General features: G+C 41.4%; 1 pseudogene across 1 annotated transcript; it reads left to right on the forward strand.

Annotated features, from left to right (window-relative positions):
- Nucleotides 1–1,643: 1,643 nt before the first annotated feature.
- Nucleotides 1,644–2,132, forward strand: LOC114903225 (annotated as a pseudogene). The gene has a single exon (XR_003795661.1). The product of XR_003795661.1 is annotated as a coiled-coil-helix-coiled-coil-helix domain-containing protein 2 pseudogene (transcript).
- The last annotated feature ends 13,171 nt before the right edge of the window (nucleotides 2,133–15,303 follow it).

The raw sequence follows: 15,303 nt of genomic DNA on the forward strand, positions 1-15,303 counted from the left end.
GAGTTCCCTGTGCTATACAGTCGGTCCTTATTAGTTATCTGTTTTATATATAGCAGTGTGTATGTGTCGATCCCAATCTTCCAGTTTATTCCTCCCCCCATTACCCCCTGGTAATCATAAGTTTATTTTCTACATCTGTAACTCTATTTCGGTTTTGTAGATAAGTTCATCTGTAGCCTTTTTTTTTACATTCCACATATAAGCAATATCATAGGATATTTGCCTTTCTCTGACTTACTTCACTCAGTATGAGAATCTCTAGGTCCATCCATGTTGCTGCAAATGGCATTATTTTGTTCTTTTTTATGGCTGAGTAATGCCTCAGTCTTTTTTTTTTTTTAATTTATTTTTGTCTGCCTTGGGTCTTTGTTGCTGCGCGTGGGCTTTTCTCTAGTTGCGGTGAACGGAGGCTACTCTTCATTGCGGTGCGCGGGCTTCTCTTTGCAGTGGCTTGTCCTGTTGCAGAGCACGGGCTCTAGGCGTGTGGGCTTCAATAGTTGTGGCACATGGGCTCAGTAGTTGTGGCTCATGGGCTGTAGAGCGCAGGCTCAGTACTTGTGCACGGGCTTAGTTGCTCCGCGGCATGTGGGATCTTCCCGGACCAGGGCTCGAACCCATGTCCCCTGCATTATTAGTAGGCGGATGCTTAACCACTGCACCACCAGGGAAGTCCTGCTTCAAGTGTCTTGAATGGGGGCAGCCACCAGATAAAATATTTGCTGCACTGGTCATATTGGGGGGGCGGGGCAGAAAGTGAACAGACAGTCTGGGAGAGGACACCAGAGTATGGAAGCCTCAGCTCGGAGAACTTGGTGGGCTTCATGAGGGTACAGAATGGCCTCCTTCAGGTGACCTATCTGTAGAGCTGGCCGTTTGAGGACTGCTTGTAATCCAGGCAGCCTAGTACTTTGTGCTGCATGTTACATGGGCAATCACTTGGCATGAGTCCACACACATCATCCTGGAAGACGTGTCAAAGTCCAGATGTCAGATAGCACCCTCCCTTCTCATAAATTACTTGGGAAAGGCTGCTTCATCAATGCCTTACTTATTACCCGGAAGGTAAAAGAACAGTAAAACCTACCTGAACTCTCCATCCAACAAACAATCCTCTTACCATGAGAAAAAAAAGATTCTAAGTCCTAAGAACACCAATCTTTCTTCGGAGGAGGAGTCAGAACACAGAAGCTTTTGTTAGAAGTCTGCTTCAAAGTCTTAGTGTTCGGTGACATCTCAGTTATAAAAAAAAAAAATTTCCCCCATTCTCATTTACGAAATTAATTATACATTCCTGTCAGAAATATCTATACATTTTAAATAAAATTTAAAAGTTTATTTTTATGATTATTTTATTACTGACTGTGGCAATTAATTATTTTTCCAGGATTAACTTTAGAAAAAACTCAGTAATTGCAACGAGGTCCACCCAACATTCGGACAGCAAACTGTGATTTAGCAACATTAATAGGGAATAAAATTTTATAAATCAGGGAAGGAGCTATACTCTTATTTACTTGATTCCCCAATTTTCTTCTCAATGTTTAGGTCTAAGATCTTTTATATCAAAAAAGCGAGTACTAAGAAGCAGCCCGGGTCTCCTCCGAGTCTCGCTCTTCTAGATCCCACTTCGCCACGCATTTAAGATGCCTCGTGGAAGCCGAAGCCGCACTTCCAGCGTGGCCCCTCCGGCCAGCCGGGCACCTCAGATGAGAACTGCACCCAGGCCAGCGCCCGCCGCTCAGCCACCCACAGCGGCTTCACCATCTGCTGTTGGCTCCCCTGCTGCTGCTTCCCGGCAGCCAGGTCTGATGGCCCAGATGGCAGCCACTGCAGCCGGCGTGGCTGTGGGTTCTGCCATCGGCCACACTCTGGGTCATGCCCTCCCTGGTGGCTTCAGTGGAGGAAGTAATGCTGAGCCCTCAAGGCTTGACATCACTCACCAGGAGCCTCGAGGAACCCAGCCTGCACAGCAGCAGCAGAGTGTCCCATGCTTTTTTGAGGTGAAACAGTTTTTGGAGTGTGCCCAGAACCAGGGTGAACTTAAGCTGTGTGCAGGTTTCAGCGAGGTGCTGAAAACAGTGCAGATTGGCGAACGGGTTAGCTTCATCAAGAAGTTCCAGTTGGAGGCATGAAAAATCATCTCTCATGACCACGTTGGTTTAGCATTAAAAATATAATTGATAGTGAAGATATAAAGTGTGAAGCCACCAGTTAAACCTCTCCTCGATCATTAATAGCTTTTGTGCTTCAGGACTGCAGTGGAAGAGGGTATTCTCACCATATAGAAGCTCACGGCGATGGTGTTGAGTTTGGGGCTGGGTGCGTGTTTGTGTGGCCACTTAAACATGCTTTTGTTTGTGAATTAATTAGACTAAAGTGATTTTCTTTCCAAAAAAAAAAAAAAAAAAAAGCAAGTACCTAAATTTTATGAAGCACTTGCAATTCTATGCTACAACCACCATCATGAAAACCTGAGCATGTATGCGCACATAGCCACTCGATAAACTATTTTATGATCAGTTTATGATTTGGGGGCTGTAATAACTTGTCTGTCTCCCTGGAATCAGCTGGATTAAGTGCACGGTCATCAACAGCAGCTATTTTTCTTGACAAATAATGCCAATTGTCATTGTGAATATATTTGTACAGATGGGGCCTAAAAGATCAAAGCAATTTTCACAATGCAGTAAAACAGAGCACTTCTGCAATGCTATTAACATTCCAAAATACAACGGTCATATAGAAGGAATATGGCTTCGCAAAGTATTCTCTAACATTAAAGTATTTAGAATGGCATTTTAGAAGTTTACAACAGAAATTTACTTTTGTTGGGCGGTTGGGACAGTGGGGAGAGGAGGGGAGGGAGAAGAAAGAAATGTTATTTCTACTAAATTTTTTTTTTAATGACTGCAGCTCTAGTTAGGGGTTAAGCATGTAGGCCCCAGAGATGAGAGCAGTTGGCCTGAATCCTGATCCCATGTCTTACTAGCTATGAAACATCTGCTTACCAGCCTCTGTGGAAATTGACCATCTTAAATGGTAAGATTGAGTTTATAGGAGAAAAAACAGTGGGTATCACATTTTCTTAATATTTCAGCATTTCTCTGCCATAATTTTTCACATGAAAGAACCTATATCTGCACATACACTGCTTCAGGGATCACAGTAATTTTCATTCTTTAAGTACTGAATTGAATTAATTTATTTTCATCATCCAATAATTACTTTAGGGAATTTGTTTTCATTTTAAAAAGTACTCACTATCCATTATTTCATGGATATAATTACATACCATTTGATGGCTGCATCATCATAATTGCTAGTTTATATAGAAGATTCTAAAAATTAAAAATCGCTGGGCAAGTCAAGCAAATCTGATTCATTTTCCATTTGTCATAAGAATGCACTTCTTACATTTTCATTTCTAAACCTAAAATAATAAAAGCATACAATTTCTCTGCATTGGATTTATACGCTACACTTCCAAACGAGAAACAGAATTTCCTCTCATAGTTCTTCTGGAGCATCATAAACGCCTTAGTCTGGAGTTTCTCAGAATGTGCTCTGTGGGTCGGTACCAGGTTGTTATTCAAAGACCAGTACATTTGAGAATCCACGTAAAACAAAGTTAAACATGCTTCTTTACTATGGGACCTTTCAGAGTCTTTACTATGCTGATATCATTATTGTGCTCCAGAAGGGAACAGAATACGCAGTGCTGCCCAAACTTGACTTTCTGGACATCCATCATGACTAGTGTTCCTCTGAACACACTCGGGGAAACAATGTCTTCACTATTTCTTTCAAATACCTTTTAATTGCTTTAGGTACCATATATTTTATACACACTAAATTCCTCCCCTAAATTCCGGAGCACACTGCTCAGTAAACATGAGTTTACATTACTAGAGTGTACGTCTAGCAATCTTTTTTAACTGAACAGTTTCTTCTCTAAAGTATTCTGATGTTCCAGGGCTAAGAAAAGCACTGCAAAATTCCTCTTAAATTAGTAAAATTATAGGATTCAGGCAACTGCTGTGTACCGTGTCCTAACACGATGCCTCACACAAAACAGACACTCAGTATACAGATGGACTGTTCCCTATTCCCTTAGAGCTAGACATGCTTTAGAAATCAGAAGTTTTCAGATTGTACAGAGGCATATTTAAACCCCAGTGGGGTCTGTGACAGCGCTTTACAATCAAATGCAGTGTTTCTGGAAAACATTTATATTCACCTTACTTTTTGCTAACCAATGAATTTGCACCAAACTTACAAAGAACCTTTGGGAGTTTGAAAGTACAGATAAAGGGTGGTGATCTCTTTAGGCAGCACCGTCAGCCCCGTAATCACACTTGTTCTGAAAATGCAAGTTTGTTCCAATGTGATTGACATGTTATCCCATCCACGAGAAACACTGAGTGCGGAAAACTGCACTCAGCTGAATTGACCTCCACATACACCTCCAATGTCTACCAGTTCCCGCAGATTGCCACCTGTGTTATGAGATAAACCCAAGCACATGTGGTATTACCGCTTTCTGTCCAATTTTGGGAAAAAACCCCTTCCACAGCCTCACGATAACTCACAAGTTGCAGCCATCCGATGCTCTAGTCCACGAGAAAACTTTACCTTTTTCAAGGTAAAGTACTATATACATTGGAGTATTGTTTTATTTCATCATCATTTAACATGTGTAAAACTGTGCTACAATTTTTATTAGGTGCCTACCCTTTTAAATAAGTCACAATTTTCTGTGTTGTGCTCCTATCCCATTTTCCCATTAGCCCTTGGTTTTCACTTTGTGATTCTGCATAGCTCATTGATTTTCAGCAATACATACGTCATGTTATAGCAAAATTGACTGTACATGCTAAGCAGAACCTACTGAAATAGGTTTGTACTGTATTTACTAGGTCTAAGCAAGGACCAATCGTTTCTTTGGCCCTTTATTTCTCCAAACCACATTAATTGCTCATTTTTCTGGTTTTTCCCATTGGACTATCTCAGAACCCCCTTTTACATGTTTCACAACAATTCACAAGAGAAACCAAATAATACTGAGAAGCAGTAACAGAGGCAGATACGATTTTTCATGTGAAGTCTCAGTGTTTGGCCACATTTCTCCCACATGCTAGAAGACGTGTGGGTGGTGGTTCTCTTCACTGCCAATTTCTGCCACTTGAGTTTCAGAGGGTGCTGTGAATCAACGCCCGACTCTGAGCGGAGAATACTGGCAGGGGGAGCTGCCCGATACCTTGCCCTGCATATTTGGTGCAGCAGCCAACTGCCTCAACAAAGGCTACCTCTACACGAGGGCTGAACACCTTAAATTCATTTCAATTCAACACATACTATTGAACACACAACACATGTGGGGTCCGTGCGGGGCCCAGCTGGCAGCACTAATGGGTAAAACAAAAGCTTTAGGGATATCTGAGGCTGTATCAGTCAGGGTTTAATCAGAGAAACAGAACCAGCAGGAGGTGTTTTTGCACGGGCATGTGTGCATGTGCATGTGTGTGTGTGTGTGTAAAATACATTAAGAGATTTATTGCAAGAAATTGGCTTATGCCAGGTGGAGGCTGGCTAAGCAAGTTTGAAACCCCTAGGGCAAGTCCTCAGGAAGGGCAGGCTGGAATTTGCTGCTGGCTCACAGGTGGAATTTCTTCTCCCAGGGAAGCCTCAAGTCCTGTTTTTAAGGCTTTTCAATTTATAGACTCAGGCCCACCCAGATTATGCTGCATAATCTCCCTTGCTTAAAGTCAACTGATTATGGACTTTAATTACATACAAAACATCTGCACAGCAACAGCTCAATTAAACAATATTTGTGTTTGATTAAATAACCAGGGAGTATAGCCTAGTCAAGCTGACGCTGCAAAATGATCACACTCCACCCTCTGTCAACTTGGCACTTGTGCTCAGCTCCTCAAACCACGCTTCATTTCCACGTAAAGCCAATAACAAAGCCATACTTCCACTGACATGATACAAGTATCCTACGTACATCTGAAAACACACTAACCCGTTCCCCAGAAGAAGGTGTGAAGTCCTTGAGTGATGCTCACACTTCTCCTGTAACTTATGAGACATAGAGTTATTATTAATACATCTTATGTTAGATGACAAGGAGATAAGAAAAACATATTTGGTTAATATATATACACAAACATATTCATAACAAAATAAGGAAGAAATACTCATAGCTATCATGGGTTGTTTCTGCAACGGTCATGTGGTTGTACCTGGTCTTTATAGCTATCTTCTTCCACTACCCATTCCACATTCCTTTTGCTCTCGGCAAGGACCTCAGCTGGTTGTGGTTCTTTGCCTGGTGAGTTGACTCAAACCTGCATTCCTGAGGAACTTGGTCCATTAGCTGTCCTGAACTGGGTTGTTGTAGTTTTTGATTACCGCACAGGACATGGGAATGCTAGTATGCCCTAAGGGACCTCCTCTATTCCAGAAAAACTCTTCCTTACCTCCATTATATAGTAGCAGCAATTTTCCCTTGGTAATCAGAATCAATCACTCCAGCTCATACAGCAACCCCCTTCCTTGCCTGTTGATTGAGAGGCATGAGGAACCCAAAGGAGCCATGTGAGAGTCTCAACAACTAGTTCAGTGGAATCATTGTTGTGTCTCCTAGTGGAAGCATTCCACCTATTGGAACTAAGAACTCTGGACAAGCAGAACCTAAGGTCAAGGGGACAGAAAGAAAAATCTTCCTACTGGATCACTAGGGGTAAAAGAAAATGGAGTCACTCCCATTTCCACCCACTGATTCCTGGACCAATAAGCCTGGCTATGAGAAAAACAGCACCATATATTGGATACTGACTTAGGACATATACTGCATCCGAGAGGACATTGTCCCAGCCCCACCAAGTATTGCTACCTCACTGGCACTGTAACTGAGTCTTCTAAAGGCCGTCCCACCACTATATCAAGCCAGCTGCTACAGGATGATGGGGAACATGGCAAGACTAGTGAATTCCATGAGCATGGGCCTATCAAGTTCCTTGATCAGAAGTGATGCCATGTGACCTACCATTATAGTAGATGAGATAGTATGTAACCGCACGGATGATAGTTTTGACAGAAGCATTACATGCAGAGGAGGGAGGCAAAGCTGTATCCAGAATGTCTGTTCTAGTAAGAACAAAGTGCTGCTCCTTCCATGATGGAAGCAGTCCAATTTAACGAACTTGTACCGGGTAGCTAGATGATTACCCCAGGGAACGATGTCATACTGGGGACTCAGTGTTGGTTTCTGGTCCTGGCGAGTGGCAGTCAATAATGCTGCTGAGCTCACCCACATCCTCCATCCCTGACACCATGGCCGTTTCGTTCATGAGCCCATTGGGCAATGACAGGGGCGTGGCTGGGAAAGAGGCTGACAGGTATCCATAGAATGGGTCATCCTATCCCTTGACTATGAAAACCCCCCTCAGGTCACTCTTTGGAGAGCATCTACATGAGACACAAATATCTTTTTTTTTTAACTTTTTATTTTATATTGGAGTATAGTTGATTAACAATGTTGTGTTAGTTTCAGGTGTAAGTGATATCATACGATATTTCTCCTCCTCTGTCTGCTTACTTCACTCAGTATGACAATCTCTAGGTTCACCCATGTTGCTGCAAATGGCATTATTTCATTCTTTTTAATGGCTGAGTAATATTCCATTGTATATATGTACCACATCTTCTTTATCCATTCCTCTGTTGATGGATATTTAGGTTGCTTCCATGTCTTGGCTACTGTAAACAGTGGTGCAATGAACACTGAGGTGCATGTATCCTTTCGGACCATGTTTTTCTCTGGATATATGCCCAGGAGTGGGATTGCAGGATCATATGGTAGCTCTATTTTTAGTTTTTTAAGGAACCTCCATACTCTTCTCCATAGTGGCTGTATCAATTTACATTCCCACCAACAGTGCAAGAGGGTTCCCTTTTCTCCACACCCTCTCCAGCATTTACTGTTTGTGGATTTTTTGATGATGGCCATTTTGACCATACCTCATTGTAGTTTTGATTTACATTTCTCTAATAATTAGTGATGTTGAACATCTTTTCATGGCTTCTTTGGAGAAATGTCTATTTAGGTCTTCTGCCAATTTTTTCACTGGGTTGTTTGTTTTGATATTAAGCCACATGAGCTGTTTGTCAATTTTGGAGGCTAATCCCTTGTCGGTCACATCACTTGCAAATATTTTTCTCCCTATCTGTGGGCTGTCTTATTTTGTTTATGGTTTCCTTTGCTGTGCAAAAGCTTTGAGTTTAATTAGGTCCCATTTGTTTATTTTTTTTTTTATTTCCATTACTCTGGGAGATGGACAGAAAAAGATATTGCTGAGATTTATGTCAGAGAGTGTTCTGCCTATGTTTTCATCTAAGAGTTTTATAGTGTCCGGCCTCACATTTAGGTCTTTAATCCATTGTGAGTTTATTTTTGTGTATGGTGTTAAAGAGTGTTCTAATTTCATTTTTTTAACACGTAGCTGTCTGGTTTTCCCAGCACCATTTATTGAAGAGACTGTCTTTCCACCATTGTATAGTCTTGCCTTGAGACACAAATATCTTAAAATCCTTCACCCAATCAGGGAGGTCTATCAACATACTTCTTGCCCAGATCTCTCTGTCACCAATTTTCCAATCATATTCCTTCCAAGTCCCTGACCATCCTGCTGAACCACTGGCCACAACCTATGAATTGTTATAGACTTATACCTTTGGCCATTTCTCCTTACCAAAAAACAAACAATCAGATGTGCTGACTGACATTCTACCCACTGGAAGGATTTCTCTTCCCCACTGTCCTTCAGGGCTGCCCTAGGATGGGGCTAGAGCATTACAACTTTCAAGTGGTACCGGAATATCATGCAAAACCATCAATAACGAGCCCCAATTTTTCTCTTCCTCAGTCAACTGGTCATAGGGAACTCCCCATGAGACCATAGGTGCAAGCTGGGAGAGACAAGGCAGTGAGCAGGAGTGGGGACCAGGGGCATTTGCGCCACTTCTTCATATGATTTACTTGTGCCTTCAGGGCCTGTTTGAACCTGATTTAGTCTATAGCACTTCCTTCTGATGATGGAGTGCTGCCATGCATGCCCAGCTTTATGGCTTAGTGGGTCAGACAACACCCAGGTCATAAAGGGTAACTCACGTCACATGGTAACTTGGTGGGCCATGGTTAAGCGTTGAGTCTCTGCTAACACCCATGGGCAAGCCAAAAGCTGTTTCTCAAAAGGACAGAGTTATCTACAGAGGATGGTAGGGTTTTGCTCCAAAATCCTAAGGGTGTGTGCTGTGATTCACCTATAGGGACCACCAAAGGCTCCAAACACCATTCCTATCTGCCACTTAGACTTCAAGCAGCCCTGCATCTACTGGATCATATGGCCCAAAGGGCAGAGAAGCTTGTGTGGCAGCCTGGACCTGTTGCAGAACCTTCTCTTGTTCTAGGCCCTACTCAAATGAACAGCTTTCAGGTCCCTCGGTAAATGGGCCCGAGACCCAGGTGAGGAATATGTTGCCTCCAGCATCCAAAGAAGCCATTTGGGTGCTGGACCTCTTGCTGGTGGTGGGAGGGGCCAGATGCAACAACTTATCTGTCACCTTAAAAGGGATATCATGACATGCCCCAGGCCACTGACCTCTAGAAATTGTATTAATATGAAAATCCCCTGAATTTCAGTGGGATTTATTTCCCATCCTCTGGGCATGAAAAGATTTTACCAATATGTCTAGAGTAATTGGTCTTCTCTGCTTACCATGTCCAATCATCATGTTTGCAAGGTTGTAGCCTCTGTGATATTATTATGCATCACTTATTTCTTTTTAAAAAAAAAACAACGATTTTTAAAAGATTCAGTGGTCTCAGTTTGCTATTCTTTCAATATTGAACTGTTAACAGTTCAAGTTCAAAATCTTTATATCTTTACATTGGTACCTTCATTAAAGTGAGAGCTGGGTGGTACTCATAAACCAGAAAAGGGCCCTAAAGAATGTAATGCTTACTGAGGATTGATGAGTGGAGAATATTTAGTAACTCATGTGACTATAATGGGTTTAACTGGAAATGAGCTAAGTGGTTAGACAGCTGAAAATTCTGAGAAAAAAATGTAGTAATTATTGATAATAGAGATTCAATTAAGGTTAGTTAAATAATTAGTTACAGGTTTCAGAATGATTTGATTAATAATTTTTTTTTAATTTATTTATTTGGTTGCTTGGAGTCTTTAGTTGCAGCACGTGGGATCTAGTTGCGATATGCAGGATCTTTAGTTGCAGCATGTGGGATCTAGTTCCCTGACCAGGGATCAAACCTGGGCCCCCTGCATCGGGAACGTGGAGTCTTAACCAATGGACCACGAGGGAAGTCCCTGACTAATAATTTTTTAAACTTAAGGGCAGGTGCAGCTTTAATCCCCACAGGATAAAAGGTGACTTGAGGGTCAAATTCTCAAACCTTGCCTGAGTATGTAAAATTCTTAGGGATGTAAGACAGAAGCCACTAGGTTCTACTATGTGAGCATCAATTCTTGATAAATTTAGCAGGCATTCTCGATGGTACTAGTGGGAAATGAACCAAGGTCAGAGTGACATTCATGGGTCTTGGAGCCACTGGGCTAAGTGCTTGTTGCTTACTGAGTCGATGACCTGTGAAATACAGACCCAAGTGGAAGCAGAATGAAACCGCTAGTGTTCAAATGGTCTAGGAAAGGAATACAACCTCACCTGGTCCTCTGTGCCTACCTATGGGTAGAGCTACTCTGATATCATTTCTGAAAACAGAAAAAAATACTGTTTTAAAAGATTTTCAGATGAAATTATATAGTCTGTCTCAGTACTCCAGGTTGGGTCAGACAGTCCGGTCAGGCTACTCTTCTTTGATCCGAATGCCATTCCTTTGCACTAATACCAAGTTTCTTTCTTTTGGCCCCTTACTCTCTTCTCACTGGAGAGCACTCTGTGGGGATGAGGCAGTCCCTTGAGAATCACTGCCCTCCCACCAGTTTTCTCATGCCCAGACTAAATCTTGGACAGTAGCTCAGACAGGTAATAGATTCACTCTGGCAATGTCCTATCCTGGAGAGACAAAAAAGACACAACCACTATCTGTTTTGTAGAACCTTTCCATTAATTCATGCACCAGATACTTGCAGAATAAATGACAACCTAATTCTGAGATTCCAAGGGTCAGTGATTTAAATTAATACCTGTATCTTGGATGTGTTACTTCTTTGACTAGTAACCACTGGGTTTGTGTGATGTGGGATCAGGGGAAAAAATCCAAAGCTGTCCTTTGCCTTTTATGATTGGGAATCATTTTTGTGAGGAAATCTAGGTTCTGTGGTGACAAGTGTCTTAGAAATGCAAATATTTGCCACACAACTCACGGTCCAAAGCCTTCAAGGAGAGTCACAGGAGCTCTACGACAAACATCAGGGAACCTCACAAAGGTCACTCCTGAACCACTATGGCTTTAATTTTATTACCTAAATGCAGCCCTCTGGGCAAATATTTCTGCTTTTTGGGTTGTCTGTTTAGCATCACCAAGTCCAACAGTGGCTAAAACTGTGATGTTTTTGTGTGTACTCTTTCTCAACAATAAAGAGACATGCTCTTCATCTCAACAGGTCATGAGAATGTGGGGAAACAAGCCCCAGAATCTTGAAGATTTGCGTTTATTTAGTCACCGCTACCATTTTCTTGCTTCTTGGGACCTCAGTTTCCACATCTGTAAAATAAAGAGACTAAACTATATACTATCTAAAGTCCCTCCCTGTTCTAAAATTTTATGAACCATTTCTTTAAAAAGTTAGGGAAGTTTAGAATGTATTCTGGCTCATAAAACCTGTAACTCTTTTCATAAATTATCTATTAATTATATTCATTATATTTTCTCCATTCCTGGTTTGTCTCCTAATTACACTTGTTTTGCTACATCATGCTTACTTTGCAACATTAAGGACCTTCAGGGTTTGGAAAAGGCAATATCATAGTCTGCAAGTTGGCAAAGAGAGCCAAGTCATTCCATTTCTTTGTGTCAGAATCCAGGTTCCCAGTCCTAGGAATGACAGTGCTGCTAGACAAGGAATAGTACCACAATCCTAGAACCTGAATCCCCAAACCTCACCACCCAGCTGCCTTCCTGGGTCGGACTCAGTGAGGTTTTCTAAGAGAAATGACTACTATGAGCCTCAACTCTGGGCAAAACATGTGGACCTGCCTTGAGACACACTTCTAAGATATCAGGGATTACATTAGCCACTCAGGGTTTTTTTTAAGTTCTGAAGGGCAAAGTCAGATGGGTCCCAGACAATCTCAGATTTATGGGTCAATGATACAAATGGAGACAGCTTTAGTCGATGACCAATTCTGCCCCAGTATATTCAGATTTTGCCAGCCTTGCATTTGCCTGTTTTTCGCAGTTGTATATTAAGGAATGTACACCCTATCTGGATTCTCACTCTACCTAATAATCCCACAACTTTATGCCCTGTCTACCAAACTCAGTCCATCTATGGAGAAGCAGTGTTATTCTGACTAGCACAAGTCAGCACTACCTCTGCAAGAGCCCTGTTTCCATGGTGATCAGTGCAGATCCGGGATGATGACTAATCAACAAATATTGACTGCAGTCCTACTGGGTACAGGGCACTGAGCTGGCATTGGCATAACACAGGAATTCTTGAGTTCCTCACACCAGCTAATACTCAACATTTAGGAGGAGGATAATTTGTTTTTCAAAAGTCACCAAGTTTTCAAGATTCTGGCCTCCTATGAGAAAAAGTTGGAGTCTTGCTAGGGGAAAACCCCCTGATAGCAGTTGATAGGGTTTTCTCTATCCAACGATCCAAAGGTTTTAGTGGTAGTGGTGACGGCGGTATGTGTGTGTACTGGGCGTGAGCTGAAAAGAAGATGTAAAGTCTTCCCTCGAGGGCTTATAAAGCCAGGGAGGTTTGGTCTGAGGGGAATCCTAAGGCCAGTGTCCTTCAAATAGTGGGTGACAGCCCATTTAGTAGGCCCATTTAGTAGGCCCATTTAGTAGGCCCATTTAGTAGGCCCATTTAGTAGACCCATTTATAGTGGGATTTAGAATGCTCTAAAACTCAGTAGAAAAGAACAGAAGAGAAGAAAGTGGAGTAGAATACAAAACAGGGTGAGTACAATTTCATGAAAATTATGTTTCTAGTTTATATATGTGTGTTTCTGTCTATGGGTATTTATGACTTTATACCCACGTATGTTCTGATATAAGATATATTTCTTGCTCTAGATCAAGTCATAAATACTTGAGAAATGCTAATAAAAAAATTAACACACTTCCCAGTAAGCTAGGCATGCATTTCGATGCAGGAGTCAACAACTATTTATCGACACAAGCCATTGCATATGTGGCAGGCACTCTGGCTAAATGAGAGAAAGTAATGCATGCAAAAACAAGCTAAGAGCTGCCAAAGTGATTAAATAAGCTCCCTGACACGGCCAAAGTCAGAGCTGACATTCATACTGCTGAAATCTCTACTCTGGCTTTGATCATTCTGCTTCTCGAGCAGCGAAACTCTGTCTCAGAGTTGACCAAAATCTTCCACTTCTTAATTTAAAAAGGAAGAAAGCTTTATTAAACTTGAGTCTTTATGGTTGTTGAGCTTGGTTTCGGAGCATTACTTTAAAACTCCTAATTTGGGGCCTAACTTTAAAAAAGGTATTATGCTTTACCTTTTGTATATGCTTTACCTTCAATATAAAATTCCTTCAATAAAAAATTTCATGCAGGAAGTCAACTCTGCTTGCACCAGATTCATTTCTGCCCATTCACATCACTTTAGTTTTCAAGTGCCTTTCACAGAACAATTTCAAGGAGTTGGGAGTGACGGTTAAGTCACTACTTGCTTTCCATGTCGGACTAGAGAAGCTAAGTTAGCTGAACAAGGTCAGATGCCAAGTGAGTGAAAAAAACAGGTCCCCGGACTCTGAGCCAGGCAGGCACTCAGATCAGAAGACAGCCTGTTGAGGAATACTCTATTCCTCTCCATCACTTTTGCGAGGATTCCCTTCCTAGACCCATATCTATCCTTTCCTAGACCAATATGAAGCACCAGGATATTAGGCAAAAGACTGAAGAAGGTCATTCTGGGGCTGTTAAACAGAAGTAACGTATTAGGCTACAAATCATGTGGGAAATTTCAGAACTTGTTGCTCAGCCCCCCAACCACATAGGATGAAGATATGAATGGATTCAAGGAATCTTTAGATATACTCATGAATGATAAATTCCCAGCGGTTACAGGGGACACTTAAAGGGATATTTCAAAATATGTTCGTAATGAAATGAAATTGCTAGCAGAGGGGGTAGATGCTACTTTTTCCCATAAAGAATAAGACTAGTAAACTTTGTTAAACTTTGGCTATGTGCCAGGCTTAAAGTTTTACATGTAATATCACACAGCCACTCTGTAAATTATTATTTTTCACATTTTATAAGTCAGGAAACTGAGGCTCAGAGAGGTGAAACGATTTGTCCAGTGCTACATGGCTAAGAAGTGGCAGTGCTGAGATTCGAACCAAGTCTGTCTGATTCCAAATACCACGATCTTAACCATTTTGTTGCATTCCCAACGTGTGTCTTGGTGACACTACTTGACTGAGTGCTCCTGCTACATGAGGCAGATGAGCTCCAGGGTCAGATACTGGGTTTGAGTATCAATTCACTTAGTAGCTATGAGACTCTGGGCAAGTTCCATAGTCTCCTAAATTTCTGTTCTGGTGTCTGTAAAGTACGAATAATAATACAAAGCTTACTGACTTCTAAGGATTAAATTAAATACTGCATATAAAGTATTTAGCAGAACGTCAGCATGTAGTAAGTACTCCAAAAACGTTAGCAATTATAGTGCTAGTTAGTATTAAGAGATTCACTGAATTGATGAATGGGTATGTCTTGACCTTTATGTGGCATTTCTTAGTTGTTACTAAAAAGAGAAAAGATGAGGAAAAGGAGAAGGGAGAGGAGAAGAGTGGGAAATAGGGGACCAAACGGGAGAAAGAAGAAAATAAAGAGGAAAAAAGAATGTTAAGAAGTACTTAATGAGAAAAAAAGTTAAAGAGCTTTAGATATTTGTCAGAGTAATTCAGATTTACTCAGAAAATGTAAATAAGGTTTCTTGATCCTGTTTCACCCCAATCCCAGAACATATTAAATCTCACTGGCACGTGGTAGTATTCTAGATAGTGAAAGTAATGTTAACCCTCTTTCAAGGTGCCTACGATTCTAGACAAACA

Source organism: Monodon monoceros, unplaced genomic scaffold, assembly GCF_005190385.1.
Source record: "Monodon monoceros isolate NGI ecotype Baffin Bay Population unplaced genomic scaffold, NGI_Narwhal_1 Super_Scaffold_20, whole genome shotgun sequence".
Classification (NCBI taxonomy): domain Eukaryota; kingdom Metazoa; phylum Chordata; class Mammalia; order Artiodactyla; family Monodontidae; genus Monodon; species Monodon monoceros.